Below are 13,749 nucleotides of genomic sequence, written 5' to 3' on the forward strand. Positions count from 1 at the left end.
ACACAGTGTAATGCCCCCATTATGCCCCTTATGTAGTATGTATGATGCCCCCCACACAGTGTAATGAAAACCATTATGCCACTCATGCAGTATGTATGTTGCCCCCACACAGTGTAATGCCCCCATTATGACCCTTATGCAGGATATATGATGCCCACACACAGTGTAATGCCCCTTATGCAGGATGTGTGATGCCCCCATTATGCCCCTTATGCAGGATGTATGATGCCCCCACACAGTATAATGCCCCCATTATGCCCCTTATGCAGTATGTATGATGCCCCCCACACAGTGTAATGCCTCCATTATACCCCTTATGCAGGATGTATGATGCCCTCCACACAGTATAATGCCCCCATTATGCCCCTTATGCAGGATGTATGATGCCCCCCACACAGTGTAATGCCCCATTATGCCCCTTATGCAGGATGTATGATGCCCTCACACAGTATAAAGCCCCCATTATGCCCCTTATGCAGTATGTATTATGCCCCCACACAGTGTAATGCTCCCATTATACCCCTTATGCAGGATGTATGATGCCCCCCACAGTGTAATGCCCCCATTATGCCCCTTATGCAGGATGTATGATGCCCCCACACAGTGTAATGCCCCCATTATGCCCCTTATGCAGGATGTATGATGCCCCCCACAGTGTAATGCCCCTATTATGTCCCTTATGCAGGATGTATGATGCCCCCACACAGTGTAATGCCCCCATTATGCTCCTTATGCAGGATGTATGATGCCCCCACACAGTGTAATGCCCCCATTATGCCCCTTATGCAGGATGTATGATGCCCCCACACAGTATAATGCCCCCATTATGCCCCTTATGCAGTATGTATGATGCCCCCCCACAGTATAATGTTCCCACAGTACCGCCTGAGGTTTTACAGTTGGAATAATCCCTTTGGAAAATGTTTTTTCCTTTACATAGATATTGAGGCTTTGTATAGTAATATACCGCATGAGGATGGTATCAAAGGAGTAAGACATTTCTTGAAATTGAGATCAATAGAGTGTAGCAGACATAATGACTTCATGGAGGATCTTCTAAAATTCACTCTTACTCATAACTTCTGTGCCCCCTCGTATGCTAACCTCTTCCTGGACTGGTGGGAGGAATCCACAATATTCAGGGATGATCATAAGTGGTGGCATCCATATATTGGGGTATGGTATAGATATATTGACAACATTGTTATCATCTGGTCAGAGACGAGTGAACAATTTCTTGAATTGGTCAGGGAACTCAACATCAATAGAGTGGGCCTTAGATTTACATCTGAATTTAATTATTGCCAGTTCCCTTTCCTGGATGTACTAATCAAGAAAGATTGGGATGGAACCCTAGGGACTCTCAACTACCATAAACCTTCAAGCAGTATTATACTATTGAAGTGGGATATCAACCACCTCATCCCCATAAAAAGAGGAATACCCAGGGGCCAATTTTTTATGGTTGAGAAGGTACTGCCATAATGTCACAGATTTTAATATACACCAGATTCAGGGAAATAGGGTACTCCTGGTACATTTTGGATTCCGCATCATCGTTTGCAGAAAAATGGGAGAAACAGACACTCCTCCATACCTAACCAAGAGACCAAGAAAAAGATTGGACAACACAAGTAATAGGAACTTATGACAATCAGAGTGACTGTATCTTTAATATCCTCAGAAAACACTGGGATATACTTGTGGCTGACCCGGCCCTGAGGGACCTGTGGGATCTACTCCCACAATAACTTTCAGAAACGGTCAGTCCATTAGGGACCATTTAGTGCATAGTTTCTACAAAAAACCTGCACCGAAGGGGACTTGGCTGGATAGAAGAGTCTGCGGTTTCTTTAGATGTGGAGAAAGTTGTACATGTAATTGGATGAGAGCATGTAAATCTTTCTCGAGTTCCTCCACGATCAAAATCTTTTTCCAGTGGGATTATTCCAACTGTATAACCTCAGGACTTGTATATATGGCCACATGCACCTGCCCCCTAGATAATGTAGGCAAGACCGAGATGGTGTCTAGGAGGAGTGTGTGTGTGTGGGGAATTTTTGTGATATATGCCATGGTCGGGACACCCCATTAGCGAGACACATGAACAGTGTACATCGAGGTGAAACCGGAGACATCTTTTGTATCATTGAGGTGGTTAAACCCAATGTGAGAGGAGGTGATCACAATAGATGTATCCTCAAAAAAGAAAGTGAGTGGATTTTTAGACTGGATTCACGAGCCCCTAAGGGACTTTTTGTGTGAATACAGCCCCATTCTGGATTACACTTTTGGATTTTATACTCTACCCATTGCTACTTGATTCCCTGTGAATGGGGTTCACATATTGTTTTACTTCATCGAGATATCTGAGCTTCTATATCAGAATTATTTCTGATCAGTTATATCCTACATCTACTATTTCATAATTAAGAAGTGTGATGATCCATGTGTATCTCTGCAATAGGGGTCAAATTTGACCATTTAGGAATTTACTGTGGGCCACCATCCCATATTTTATGTAGTGATAAAGTAGATCTACACGCCTATTGCATGATGGGAGGATGTGCAATACTTGTTTTTAGTCTCCCATGATGCTGATCTCAGAGATAGGATTTTTCTATGTTGATCTTTGCAATCCAATACCATATGCGCTCCGGCGTGGAACGCATGCTTCCGGACATGCGCAGTCGCAGATAGGATACTGTGATGCACTCCGGCATGGAACGCACATGTCCGGGCACGTTTGTGCTTTCTGCCTGCCTGTCTCTGTTGTTTTCTGCTGAATTGTGGGGAATACTTGAGAATTTATTTTTGTTCCATCTGTCTTTAGTTGATCCCACTGATGCATCAGATAAGTCCTCAGAGAATTATAATTAGAGGAACCCATGGACACATTAGGATTTGTGAAGCTGACCTCCGCTCTCCTCTATTTCCTTTGAATTTATTGTGTGACTTGTATTTCATAACAGTAGCTCTTGGTTTGTTTCATTTCCATGTGTAAATTGAATTTGACTCGTTGTCTTTGATATCTCTTTCAAACTTAGTTTTTTCGATGTCTGAGATCCATCCTCCAGACTTTGTAAATTCTTTTGCATATTTTGTTTGAGTTTTGTATCCAAAAAGGCTTCTACACTGGGCGGAAAACTTTCACCGAGTTTTTTTCCAAGAAACAAATATCAAACGCAATGTGACTTGATTATCATTTTACAAATTTATCTTTATTAAGTTTTGAAAAGGAAATACAAATACAAACACCGGGTACTAGTTGTGCAACAAGTAGTAGGTCAAACACGACTACATAACCATAACAATAACCAGTATTTCCAAAACACGTGAAAATGAAATAAGTAAACACAATCCAAAGAAGAGTCGCTGGTAGAACATTGGTTCAATGTGTTTTAGGATATACCAGCGTGGTGACTCAGACTTAAACATTAAGTCATTACATATTCATGTGGATTAACAAATAAGGGTTATAAAAGCAAAAACGAGTAGTTAAAACTAAAAACACAAATACACACAAAGACAAAGGGAAGTGGGGGAAGGGATGTATGGGTAAGAGGGTTAGGGTAACGTCAGAGAGGCTCCTGAAGTATAGACTTAGCTTTCCCCTATGAGGTCAAGATAATCAGCGGAAGATTTAAACTCCAGTAGAACCATGTTTTATAACATTTATCATGGGAGCTATTGATCATGTAGGTGAGCTTCTCCGTTAACATAATCTCATTTATTTTGGAGAACCATAGTGTTACTTTTCCATAGCAAGGGAATACATGCTCTAGCAGACGTGATCACGTGTCTCAGTATCGAGTTTTTATATGTGTTTAAAGGGATGTTGCTGTGATGGAGAAGGATGAAAGCTGGGTCAAGGTCTGAAATAAGATCACTGAATTTACTGATCACTAGTAGTACTTTCCCCAGAAAGGAGAAAAGAGTTTACAGGCCCATAAAATATGTAATAGGTCACCCTCCTCCTCCCCACATCTCCAACACATGGGACTAGCATCTGGGAGTATAGAGTGTAGGCGAGTTGGGACCCTATACCACCGAGAAAGCAGTTTATAGCTGGCCTCCTGAAATCGCGAGCTGATTGATGATTTGTGTGTCAAGGTGAAGATTTGCTTCCACTGATCCCTCGTTAAGGTGCAACTCAGATCTCTCTCCCATTGACATTGGAAGCGTGTTTTAGGCTAGTCCAGGGATTCAATCAGTAGGGAATACAAGAGTGACAAAGTGTGTCTTAATGGGCCGGTATTTGGTGACTTGGTTATTCTATAAGGGTTTTTTTTAACATGTGGACATACACCCTGTAAAGGATGCAACTATGTTAATAAAACCGACACATTTGAAGAAAACCTAACGGGACAGCAATTATCAATACACAATTTCATCAATTGTAACACTATAGGGGTCATCTATTTAATAGAGTGTATAGAGAGTTACCTGCAATATGTGGGATGGACGTCAGATCCGCTATAAACATGTATTAGAAGACATTTATCTGACGCAATCAATCCCACAGCATTAAATCTGTCTGTGGTTTCATTTCAAGACGCTTTTCACAAAAACATACAAGGGATATCAGACCCTTCAGATATTAGGAATATAAAAGGTTTATAAACCATTAAGAGGTGGAGATATGAAAAGAAAAATCTTAAATAGAAAGTCATATTGGATATTTAATTTACACACTTGATCCCCACAAGGAATGGAGATCAGACAGGATTAATATTACAGTACAATTAATTGTATTTGTCTTTGATTTCCAGTGATTTTATTGAATGTCTCATGCATGAGTTGTATTTGTGTATTATCTTTTTCTTCCATACAATACAGGGTTAAATTGTTGTGCTCAGTAATCAATGGACACCCAGGAAAGGGAAGGATATAAAAGTATCACAGAGACTCACATGTTGTAAATCAGGAATAAGCATTGGTTTGGTATGTGGGCACTTGGTGGTATGCCATCACAACAGTTTTTATGAATTCACAATAAATGTGAGGTTTTAACAATATAGAGAATGCTGGAGAATCCATCTCTCCTCCTTTCTCTACTTGAACCTTGAAATGTCCCTGACCAGGGCGGCTCCATGAGGTGATCTTCAGATAATGTACATTGAATAAACAGTGAGCTGACCTCCCTCTCCATTTTCCAATTGTATTCCTGTTTTCCCTATAGTGATGAATATTTATTTTTGCTAAAACTGTGATATTTTCACTTTAAAACTTTTTTTAACTACACTCATTAGTGCGATCATACAACACAGAAGCCTCTGATCGCTTCGGTGATGCACTGTACTACTGTAGTGCCGTGTACTATCAGTAACTGAGCAATAGTAACGTCCCCATACACATGAGAAAAGTGTTGGCTGAGTGGTCATTTGACAGACGGCTATCTCTCCCGACTCCCCCATACACACAAATATTCCAGCTTTCCTGTGGTCTGTATGACTGACTGTAGGGAGGCCTCCTAATACATTATATAGTCAACCAAAACCCCCAAAATCAGTGCTTCCATGCAACTGTATTCAAATGTTTATGGGGTCGTTACAAGGTAACTTTTGGAACGCTGCCTCTGGCCCGTCCTAATATACTTTCGTACATTGCAGGCCCAGACACCATCACTAGGCATTTCAGTATTGTAGGAACTAGGCAGCCCCATACTATCGAGTACTTGGGGGAGGAGGAGAGGCATTCAGCCAAACTCTCACGACTTCTTAGATGCCATGTTTGCTTTTTGCTGGAGCAAGTGGTTAAACTGCCAGGGATTTTATTGCAGCCGCACCTGTGCCATCCCTGTGATGTACATCTATGTTCTGGTGCCCAAAAGAGTTCATATAAAACCAATAACAAATGTTTAACGTGTTAAAAGAGGACAAAATGTGTCTTCTAATTTTTGCATGTTTTTTTCTTTTTACAAGATATGTTGGTGCCAATTGTCTCTTGAAACATTTTAATATCTGCTTTTTTCTGGGGGTTTTCTTGTAATATAGGAAAGCCTAAGGCCAGAAATAAACCCCATAATACACTGTGCATGTAGACTTTAGTATCAAATCATTTCTGTCTGCGGTGTTTGTGCAAACAAAACAGCTTTTATGAAATCCTCAAACTTCTGTGTGTGAATCAGACATAAGATCTAACGTGATAGAAGATTACAGTCTTGGGAAGACGGGAAACATTCATATAGACGGCCGGTGGAGATGTAGTCAGTGATGGACTGTGGCCAAATATGGTTTTATAGCCGTAGTAGAAGATGTTGCCTCATCATAAAGTAGTTATTTCTCGTGTCACGTGAAATAAATATCTCCTGCAGAATTGCTAATGTCAGTGCCAGTATAAGATAATAATCGCTGCACTACCGGACAGAGGTGCTCCAGTTGGGTCCAAACCTGTACTGTAACTGCGAATAACCTCGGCACTCAATGGTTCTTATAGAAAAATGTTGTAATTCCAGAACTGATCATCCAAACACTAAGGACAGAATCCCCTTCGTTCACAAGTTCCACCCCTTCACCTACATCTTACATAAAACCATTAGGAAACACAGGAACATATTACAAACCGGTTATCCCACGATCCCTGCATCCCAACAACCCTTCCTACCGTGTTTTAAGAGAGCAACCAATATTAGAAACTCTCTGGTACGTGCCGATTTGGGCGCAGCGCACAAAGGTCCCGCAGAACGGTTATTGCAGAATCCCAAAATGGGCACATTCCTAGGTCTCCAATGTCGTCAATACAACAATGTCCTCAGGGGTAGCATTGTTCATCACTCACAAACTGGCAAGATATACAACATCAAAGGGTACTTTACATGTGACAGTTCATATGTGGTATATCTTATTAAATGACCATGCGGCTCAATCTATGTGGGGGAGACGACACAGCCCATAAGGGATAGGATTTCAAAGCACAAGTCCACAATTCTGTGCAAAAACCTAATGTTACCCATTCCCCAACACTTTATCACGGCAGGACATAGTATTTCTTAATTCAAGTACCAGGTATTGGAACAAGTTTTGACACCACGTCAGAGGGTGCGACCAAGTGAGCCTTCTCAAACGTAGAGAAGCCTTCTGGATTCATGAATTACAGTCCCTAGAGCCGAAAGGCCTTAATAGGGACTATGACCTACTGGCCTTTATATAAGGTTTTTTTATGTTTGGAATTTGGTTCTCATTGAACAATTGGTATAGAGAAACTTGTCACCCAGGGATCTTATGTGATCCTATGTTGAAATGTATTTTATGTTTGGAAATGTGGTCTTCAATTTGAATAGGTCAATAATATACATGTTTTGATCTCCATATCCTACTCATATATTGTCTCCTTTATTGCAGATTATTCCTCTCTGGCACACTCTTGTCCCCTCTCCTGGATCCTTATCCACTCCAACAAAGGCTCTGGCTTATGTCCATTAGGTCTTATGCTCTATACTGGTGGAACGCACGTTCTCTCTCCCTGGCACTCAAACTTCCTGCTCACTGGAACGCATTTACACCGGCGGGTGGAACGCACAGCTTCTTGCGAGGAGCGCGTCACTTCCGGTGACGTCATACGTGCACTTCCGGAGTTCACACTACACAGCACTGCGGAATTGGTCAGCCGCCCTCAGCCCTCAGTATTCCTGCCCCCCGCCTTTAGACACCATCCTGCCCCTAACAACGCGCACAGCACCAGGAACTAGCGGTGGACACCGCGTTCCTCTAAGCCACTACGTGCAGCACCGCTTTATAACCAGGAACTTGGGGTCACAGGTATGCTACGTCCAGCTCTATTCTGGGTATCTCTGCCTCCACAGTCCCTCTCAGCTGTTAACTCTGAGTCTGCCACTCTCTGCTCTTTTCTGCAGACCCAAGCAACCAGTGTCCCCATATCTCCACACTTTTGAATCCCTACCTTTGAACACCATCCAGCAGTCTAGTAGGTGTCACCTCTCTTCAATTTGTATATATACTTGCTCTATACTATGATGTTGTATCCGCATTAATGGGTTTTTACAAAATATTATGCACTGTTTGACAGCATGTTTATTGTTCAGGTTAAACAAGAGATATTATCATGTTATTGTGCTATGATCCATTTGTATATGCTTTTTTATTTTATTATTTATTATTATTATTTTATTTATTGTTTTGTTCTTTGTGCTATTTCCAATAGTTCTTGATTAAGGTCAGATCGACCGAAACGTTTACTTTTGTTTTTGGACTGCATTAAAAAAAAAAAATTTCTATAAGAACCATTGAGTGCCAAGGTTATTTCCAGTGTCAGAAAATTAGACGAGAATTAGCGTTATGGAAGGTGAGTCTATGAGAAACATATTCAGCTGCAGACTCCGAGGAAGAAACTGCTTGTTGTCTGTGGCCTAAAATATATAGGTTTTATTACTAGATGTAAAGAAGAAAACTAAACACTGTAAAATAATATATCTCCTCAAATGTTTCCCTTATTATCTCCAATAGATGTATTATTACACAGGATATTTCTGATGTTCCCTCAACTTATCTTTTCCTCATTCAGGTCTCTACAATATCGGATCCTCTCAGTGAAGATCTTCTATATAAGGGAATTGTCCTGATTTACCCATCAAGGATGGATATGGACAGAGACAAGATGGTGGAGAGGATATTACACCTCACCCTAGAGATCCTCTTCCGTATTACTGGAGAGGTGAGAGATTCTGATGACGTCACATTACATCATTCTTATCTATGGGAATAACAGATGGACAGAACTGGAGAGGTGAGGACTCTGGAAATGTCTGGAGGGAGATTTATTAATGTGTCTCTCCATAACCAGAGATTAATCACGGGGCCTCCACATCACCCCCTGATACATGAGGACATCAATGACCAGAAGATCCTAGAACTCACCTACAAGATGATTGAGCTGCTGACTGGAGAGGTGACACTGCTGGGAATACTGGGACTTTATACAGTAACACTATTAAGGGATCGGGGAGATAACGGTATCATTGTATGTGTCAGGTTCCTATAAGGTGTCAGGATGTTGCTGTCTATTTCTCCATGGAGGAGTGGGAGTATTTAGAAGGACACAAAGATCTGTACAAGGACGTCATGATGGAGGTTCCCCAGTCCCTCACATCCCCAGGTAATAGACAGGACTAAATACACACGGCCTATAATTATCTGTATGTAAAGAATGAATTCAGTCCTTGTATGTGTTTCCTCCAGATCTATCCAGTAAGAGGAAAACACCAGAGAGATGTCCCCGTCCTCTTCTTCCACAGGACTGTAAACAAGAAGATCCCAATGTTCCTCAGGATCATCAGGTAGATGGAGAGAAGGTGTCATGAGATCTCCCCTATGATGTGTAGACGGCTGTGAAGGTCTTGTGCTCAGTCTTGTTTTATCCACCAGTATTATATGTTTTATACTTGTGTAATGAGGATGGTGGAGATGGCTGGATTAGAGCTGATCATAGATGTGACTTATCATCTGTCTGTGACTTTTACAATATTTGTTTCAGGGTGAAGATCTGACCCATATTAATACTGCAGAGACATATGTGAGGGGTGATGAGCACTGTAAAGAGGAGATTCCTACATATGACCACCCAGGTGAGTAGGAACCACTAAATGCAGAGTAACAGAATCTTCTCGGTCACCGGCTGTGGCTGCTTTATCAGTGGTGTAGTCCAGCCGTATCACAATCGTGTGATCACCATTTTACCTCTAGATCACAACATTTTAGTCCATCCAAAAATGTTCACATTACTTTGTGTAATTGTAAAAGACCTTTTCTGTAGAACTTACAACCTGGAGGATTCACCTACCCCCTGGGATTAGGAGACACTGACCGTTACCTGCCCAGATCTGTGAACTACAAAGCCAAATGACAGCGTATGTAGAATGTGCTGACAAGTGAGAAAATCACTTGAAGAAAAATATTATGATGGGCCTGTAAGAGAAAGCGGAGGGTAATGATGCTGTTGGCTTCCTAGAACCCTGATATCTTATTGTATGAATCCACCTTCTCTCCCTTCTGTGCTGCTGAATGTCCTCATATGGTCCCTACAAGACCAGGTCCAGTCTTTCTGGCCAAACATCACTTTTTTGATCAATAACATTAAATGTGCAGTGAGGGCCAAGTGTGAATTTCTGTACAATAACAGCAGAGTTTCCCTTTATCCTGACTTTTCAATTTCTTTTAAAACCAACTAATTTAAAAAAGGATAGTGATAAACTATACAGAAAACATTACACCTGCGCCATGATATATCTCTAAGCTGTGCGTGGCTGATGGCTGTAATATACATTTATTCACGCCTGCAGGAGATGTGTTGGCTTGAGCCCTGGTTTCATGGATTCACTCCACGTCATAAATTCCATTATGTTTTCATCCTAAGAAATTCAGATTACTGCACAATCTCTCCTGAAATGGGGGCACTAATACTTTCTCTACTCTCCTGGTCAGGACTCATAGTTGCTCCAATGGTCCACCATAAATGAGTGCAACTCCAGTTTAGTGTTGGATTTCTCCCCTCATACATACGTTGTTGTTGGGGATGTTACATGTTTTTATATTCTTTCTTTTTTTACAAGTTCACTCTCTCTGATAGTTTCATTGTGGTGGGATCGGCCTTCCTCACTTATGTGACTCTGTAACTCCCTGGTAGTCTTTCAGAAAGATCTCCATTACCTCTTCCAAATGCCCGAGATCTAAATTTAAGACACCTGAGCTCTGCAGTATTATAAAAAAGTTCACTTTAAATGTCTAATATTTCTTCTTGAAACTCATCTGACAGAAAATATTGTCCCTTACGATAGTTTAGATTCCCAAGAGCCACCGAGCCCCATACTCCAATTACCCCAGAGAGGTTTCTCCAGTAGTTACTCATTTTTCTCTGATGGAGACTGTTGAGTTTGATCATTTCAATAGATTTTTTATTGTCTATACTCACTGTTTTTGACTTTGTAATCCTCTGATTTAACCTCTTCCTGCAGCCAGTTTTGTGTTTCTAAACAGGCCCCATTTTTCAAATCACTTTACGTGGTGATAACTTTGAAATTCTTCACAAAGGATAATAGGAAACAAATGGACCTTACAAATTATTTTCCAACTTCTTTTGAATCTGACAATGCCCTATATATGGTTGTACCCTACTGTCTGGGCACATGGCAGGTTAAGAAGTGAAGGAGCTACATTTAGCTATTAGGAATGCAGATCTTGCTGGAATAGTTTGCAGACAATGTATTGGAGGCGCTGTTCATGGTCACCTGGAAGCTCAAAAGATGGCCACCACGAACAGGCTTGCCTTATCTAACCCGTTTACAGATTTCACAAATTAATAATAATAATAATAATAATAGTTTTTATTTTTATAGCGCCAACATATTCCGCAGCACTTTACAAATTTTAGGGGGGATTTATACAGACAATACAGAATAAGCATATCTCATATCGAAAGGAGTGAGGGCCCTGCTCGCAAGCTTACAGTCTATGAGGAAATGGGGGAGACACAAAAGGTAGAATGTACATATATTGTATAATGCAGCCTTGATATACTAAATAGGATAAATAATAATACATGGACTGGTCGCCTGCCAGTATGTGTACAGTCCTGACCGAGGCTATTATGTGCATGGTTGGTATGAACCTGAACTTGAACAAGATTTTAATATGGGGGAAAACTGGGACGGACAACTGGGATGGACAGATAGTGTGTAGAGGTGATACGCCACTCTAAAGAAATGGGTTTTTAGGGTCCACTTGAAACTGTGGGTATTGGGAATTAATCGAACTGTCCTGGGTAGTGCATTCCAAAGAATTGGCGCAGCACGCAAGAAATCTTGGAGACGGGAGTGGGAAGTTCGGATTATGGAGGATTTTAGTTTTAAGTCACTGGCAGAACGGAGGCCACGTGTAGGGTGGTAGACTGAGACAAGGGAGGAGATGTAGGGGGGTACTGAAGCATGGAGCACTTTGTGGGTAAGCGTGGTAAGTTTAAATTGAACTCTATATTGGATGGGTAACCAATGCAATGACTGGCACAGGGAAGAGGCATCGGTGTAGCGGTTGGCGAGGAATATGATCCTGGCTGCTGCGTTAAGGACGGATTGGAGAGGGGCGAGTTTAGTAAGAGGGAGCCCGATAAGTAGAGAGTTGCAGTAGTCCAGACGAGAATGAATAAGCGCTACAGTAAGAGTTTTTGCCGAGTCAAAGGTGAGAAAAGTCCTGATTCTTGAGATGTTTTTGAGGTGTAGAAGACACGAGCGAGCGAGTGATTTGATGTGAGAAGTGAAGGAAAGATCTGAGTCAAAAATGACCCCAAGACAGCGGGCATGTTGCTGGGGAGTAATGGTTGAGCCACAAACAGAAATGGCAATTTCGGGCATAGATAGGTTAGTGGAGGGAGGAAATATGAGTAGTTCAGTTTTAGACAGAGGGAGGACATAAATTACTTCATAAATTTACGTCATAAACACAAATTACTTTGCTCATCATCCTTTAACCCCTCTACATGGATCCGGACTAACACAGAGACCCCTAGGCTTGGGCCACGGAGTTACCTGCTGTTCTGTGGAGTGAGATGGGAAGAAGTATAGTCAGGTAGCCGGGTCAGAACCAAAAGGATAGAGAAAATACAAACTCAGAAGACACAAGAGTAGTCAGTAAATGGGCCGGGGTCACAACAGGAAACAAATACACAAGCCGGGAGCTGAGCACAGAGGACTGAACCAGAGGAGAACAAGGCTGTGTCTGGCAGCTTCCGGCAATATGCTTCTGTGGAAGTGAGGTTCAAAGGACCCCAACCCTTTGCTTATCCCTTGCCAAATGAACTTATTCAAGTGTATACGTGAAGCTTTGATATCGGACAAACAGAGTCAGATACTGAACTTCTCTTGAAGAGAGATGGCGCAGGAAAGATGTGTTTATTATTCCAGCATAACCTATATATGTTCAGTATAAAGGAAGGTCCCAATAGGGCGTCGCCCTGAGGCAATTAAGCAATCACAGTGGTCTCTGGCCCATGGTATAGATAAGTCTCATTATGTTGTCCTATGGGGTTAAGTGTTTCCTCCCCAGATATTCTCCTCATTCCTCAGGATATTCTCTTGGGAGGTGTCATGTTGAATCCTTTGTCTCGTCTCCTTCTTGTAAACAATTTGAAAGTCCACTTCTATAACCAGTTCCAACTAATCCTTTCAGGATATTTATATATATATATATACACGAGTGTAGATATCTAATATATATATCAAGGTTTTCATAATATATATTAAAGTGAGGGTATATATGACTAAATGATATCCAATATAACAATATGCAAAACAAGATTCATAACATATAACAGAATATAAGTATAGATATTTCGTATACATCAGAGTTTCATATAATGTTTTTTTAGTTGATTTTAGAATCTTATCTTTAACTGTCCCCCCTAAAAACATTTTTGAAACCCTTCATCAGACCCCCTCTCTGCTTAGCACTTGTAGAAATACATAGCAAAAATTTCACACAAAAGAATCTAGAGGTTACATTTAATAATATAAATTCTAGATATAAGTAAATGAATACTGCTTTCACCGCTCCCTTCTCCTTTGGCAGTGGGTGAACGCTCCAGCCGAAGTGCAGACACACAGACCCGCCGACGTACTTCTCCGCCCCTAGTGGGAGGAGCCAGCCGAGGCCGGATTCCCCAGACAAGCCTGTCCGCTACACTGCCGGATGGACACCAACACACAAACCACGACAAACAAGGGAACTATACAGGCGCCACAAT

At 41.4% G+C, this 13,749-nt stretch overlaps 1 protein-coding gene and 1 pseudogene across 1 annotated transcript in view; one reads left to right on the forward strand and one right to left on the reverse strand.

Annotated features, from left to right (window-relative positions):
- LOC141191520 (uncharacterized) overlaps positions 1-13,749 on the reverse strand; it is a 1,025,631-nt gene that overhangs the window by 57,107 nt on the left and 954,775 nt on the right. The gene's annotated exons all lie outside the window — the stretch shown is intronic.
- The window catches only part of LOC141191519 (uncharacterized), a 48,937-nt pseudogene that overhangs the window by 2,493 nt on the left and 32,695 nt on the right, over positions 1-13,749 (forward strand).

This window comes from Phyllobates terribilis, unplaced genomic scaffold (assembly GCF_046119375.1).
Source record: "Phyllobates terribilis strain yellow unplaced genomic scaffold, ASM4611937v1 Scaffold_47__1_contigs__length_9908305, whole genome shotgun sequence".
Taxonomy (NCBI): Eukaryota; Metazoa; Chordata; class Amphibia; order Anura; family Dendrobatidae; genus Phyllobates; species Phyllobates terribilis.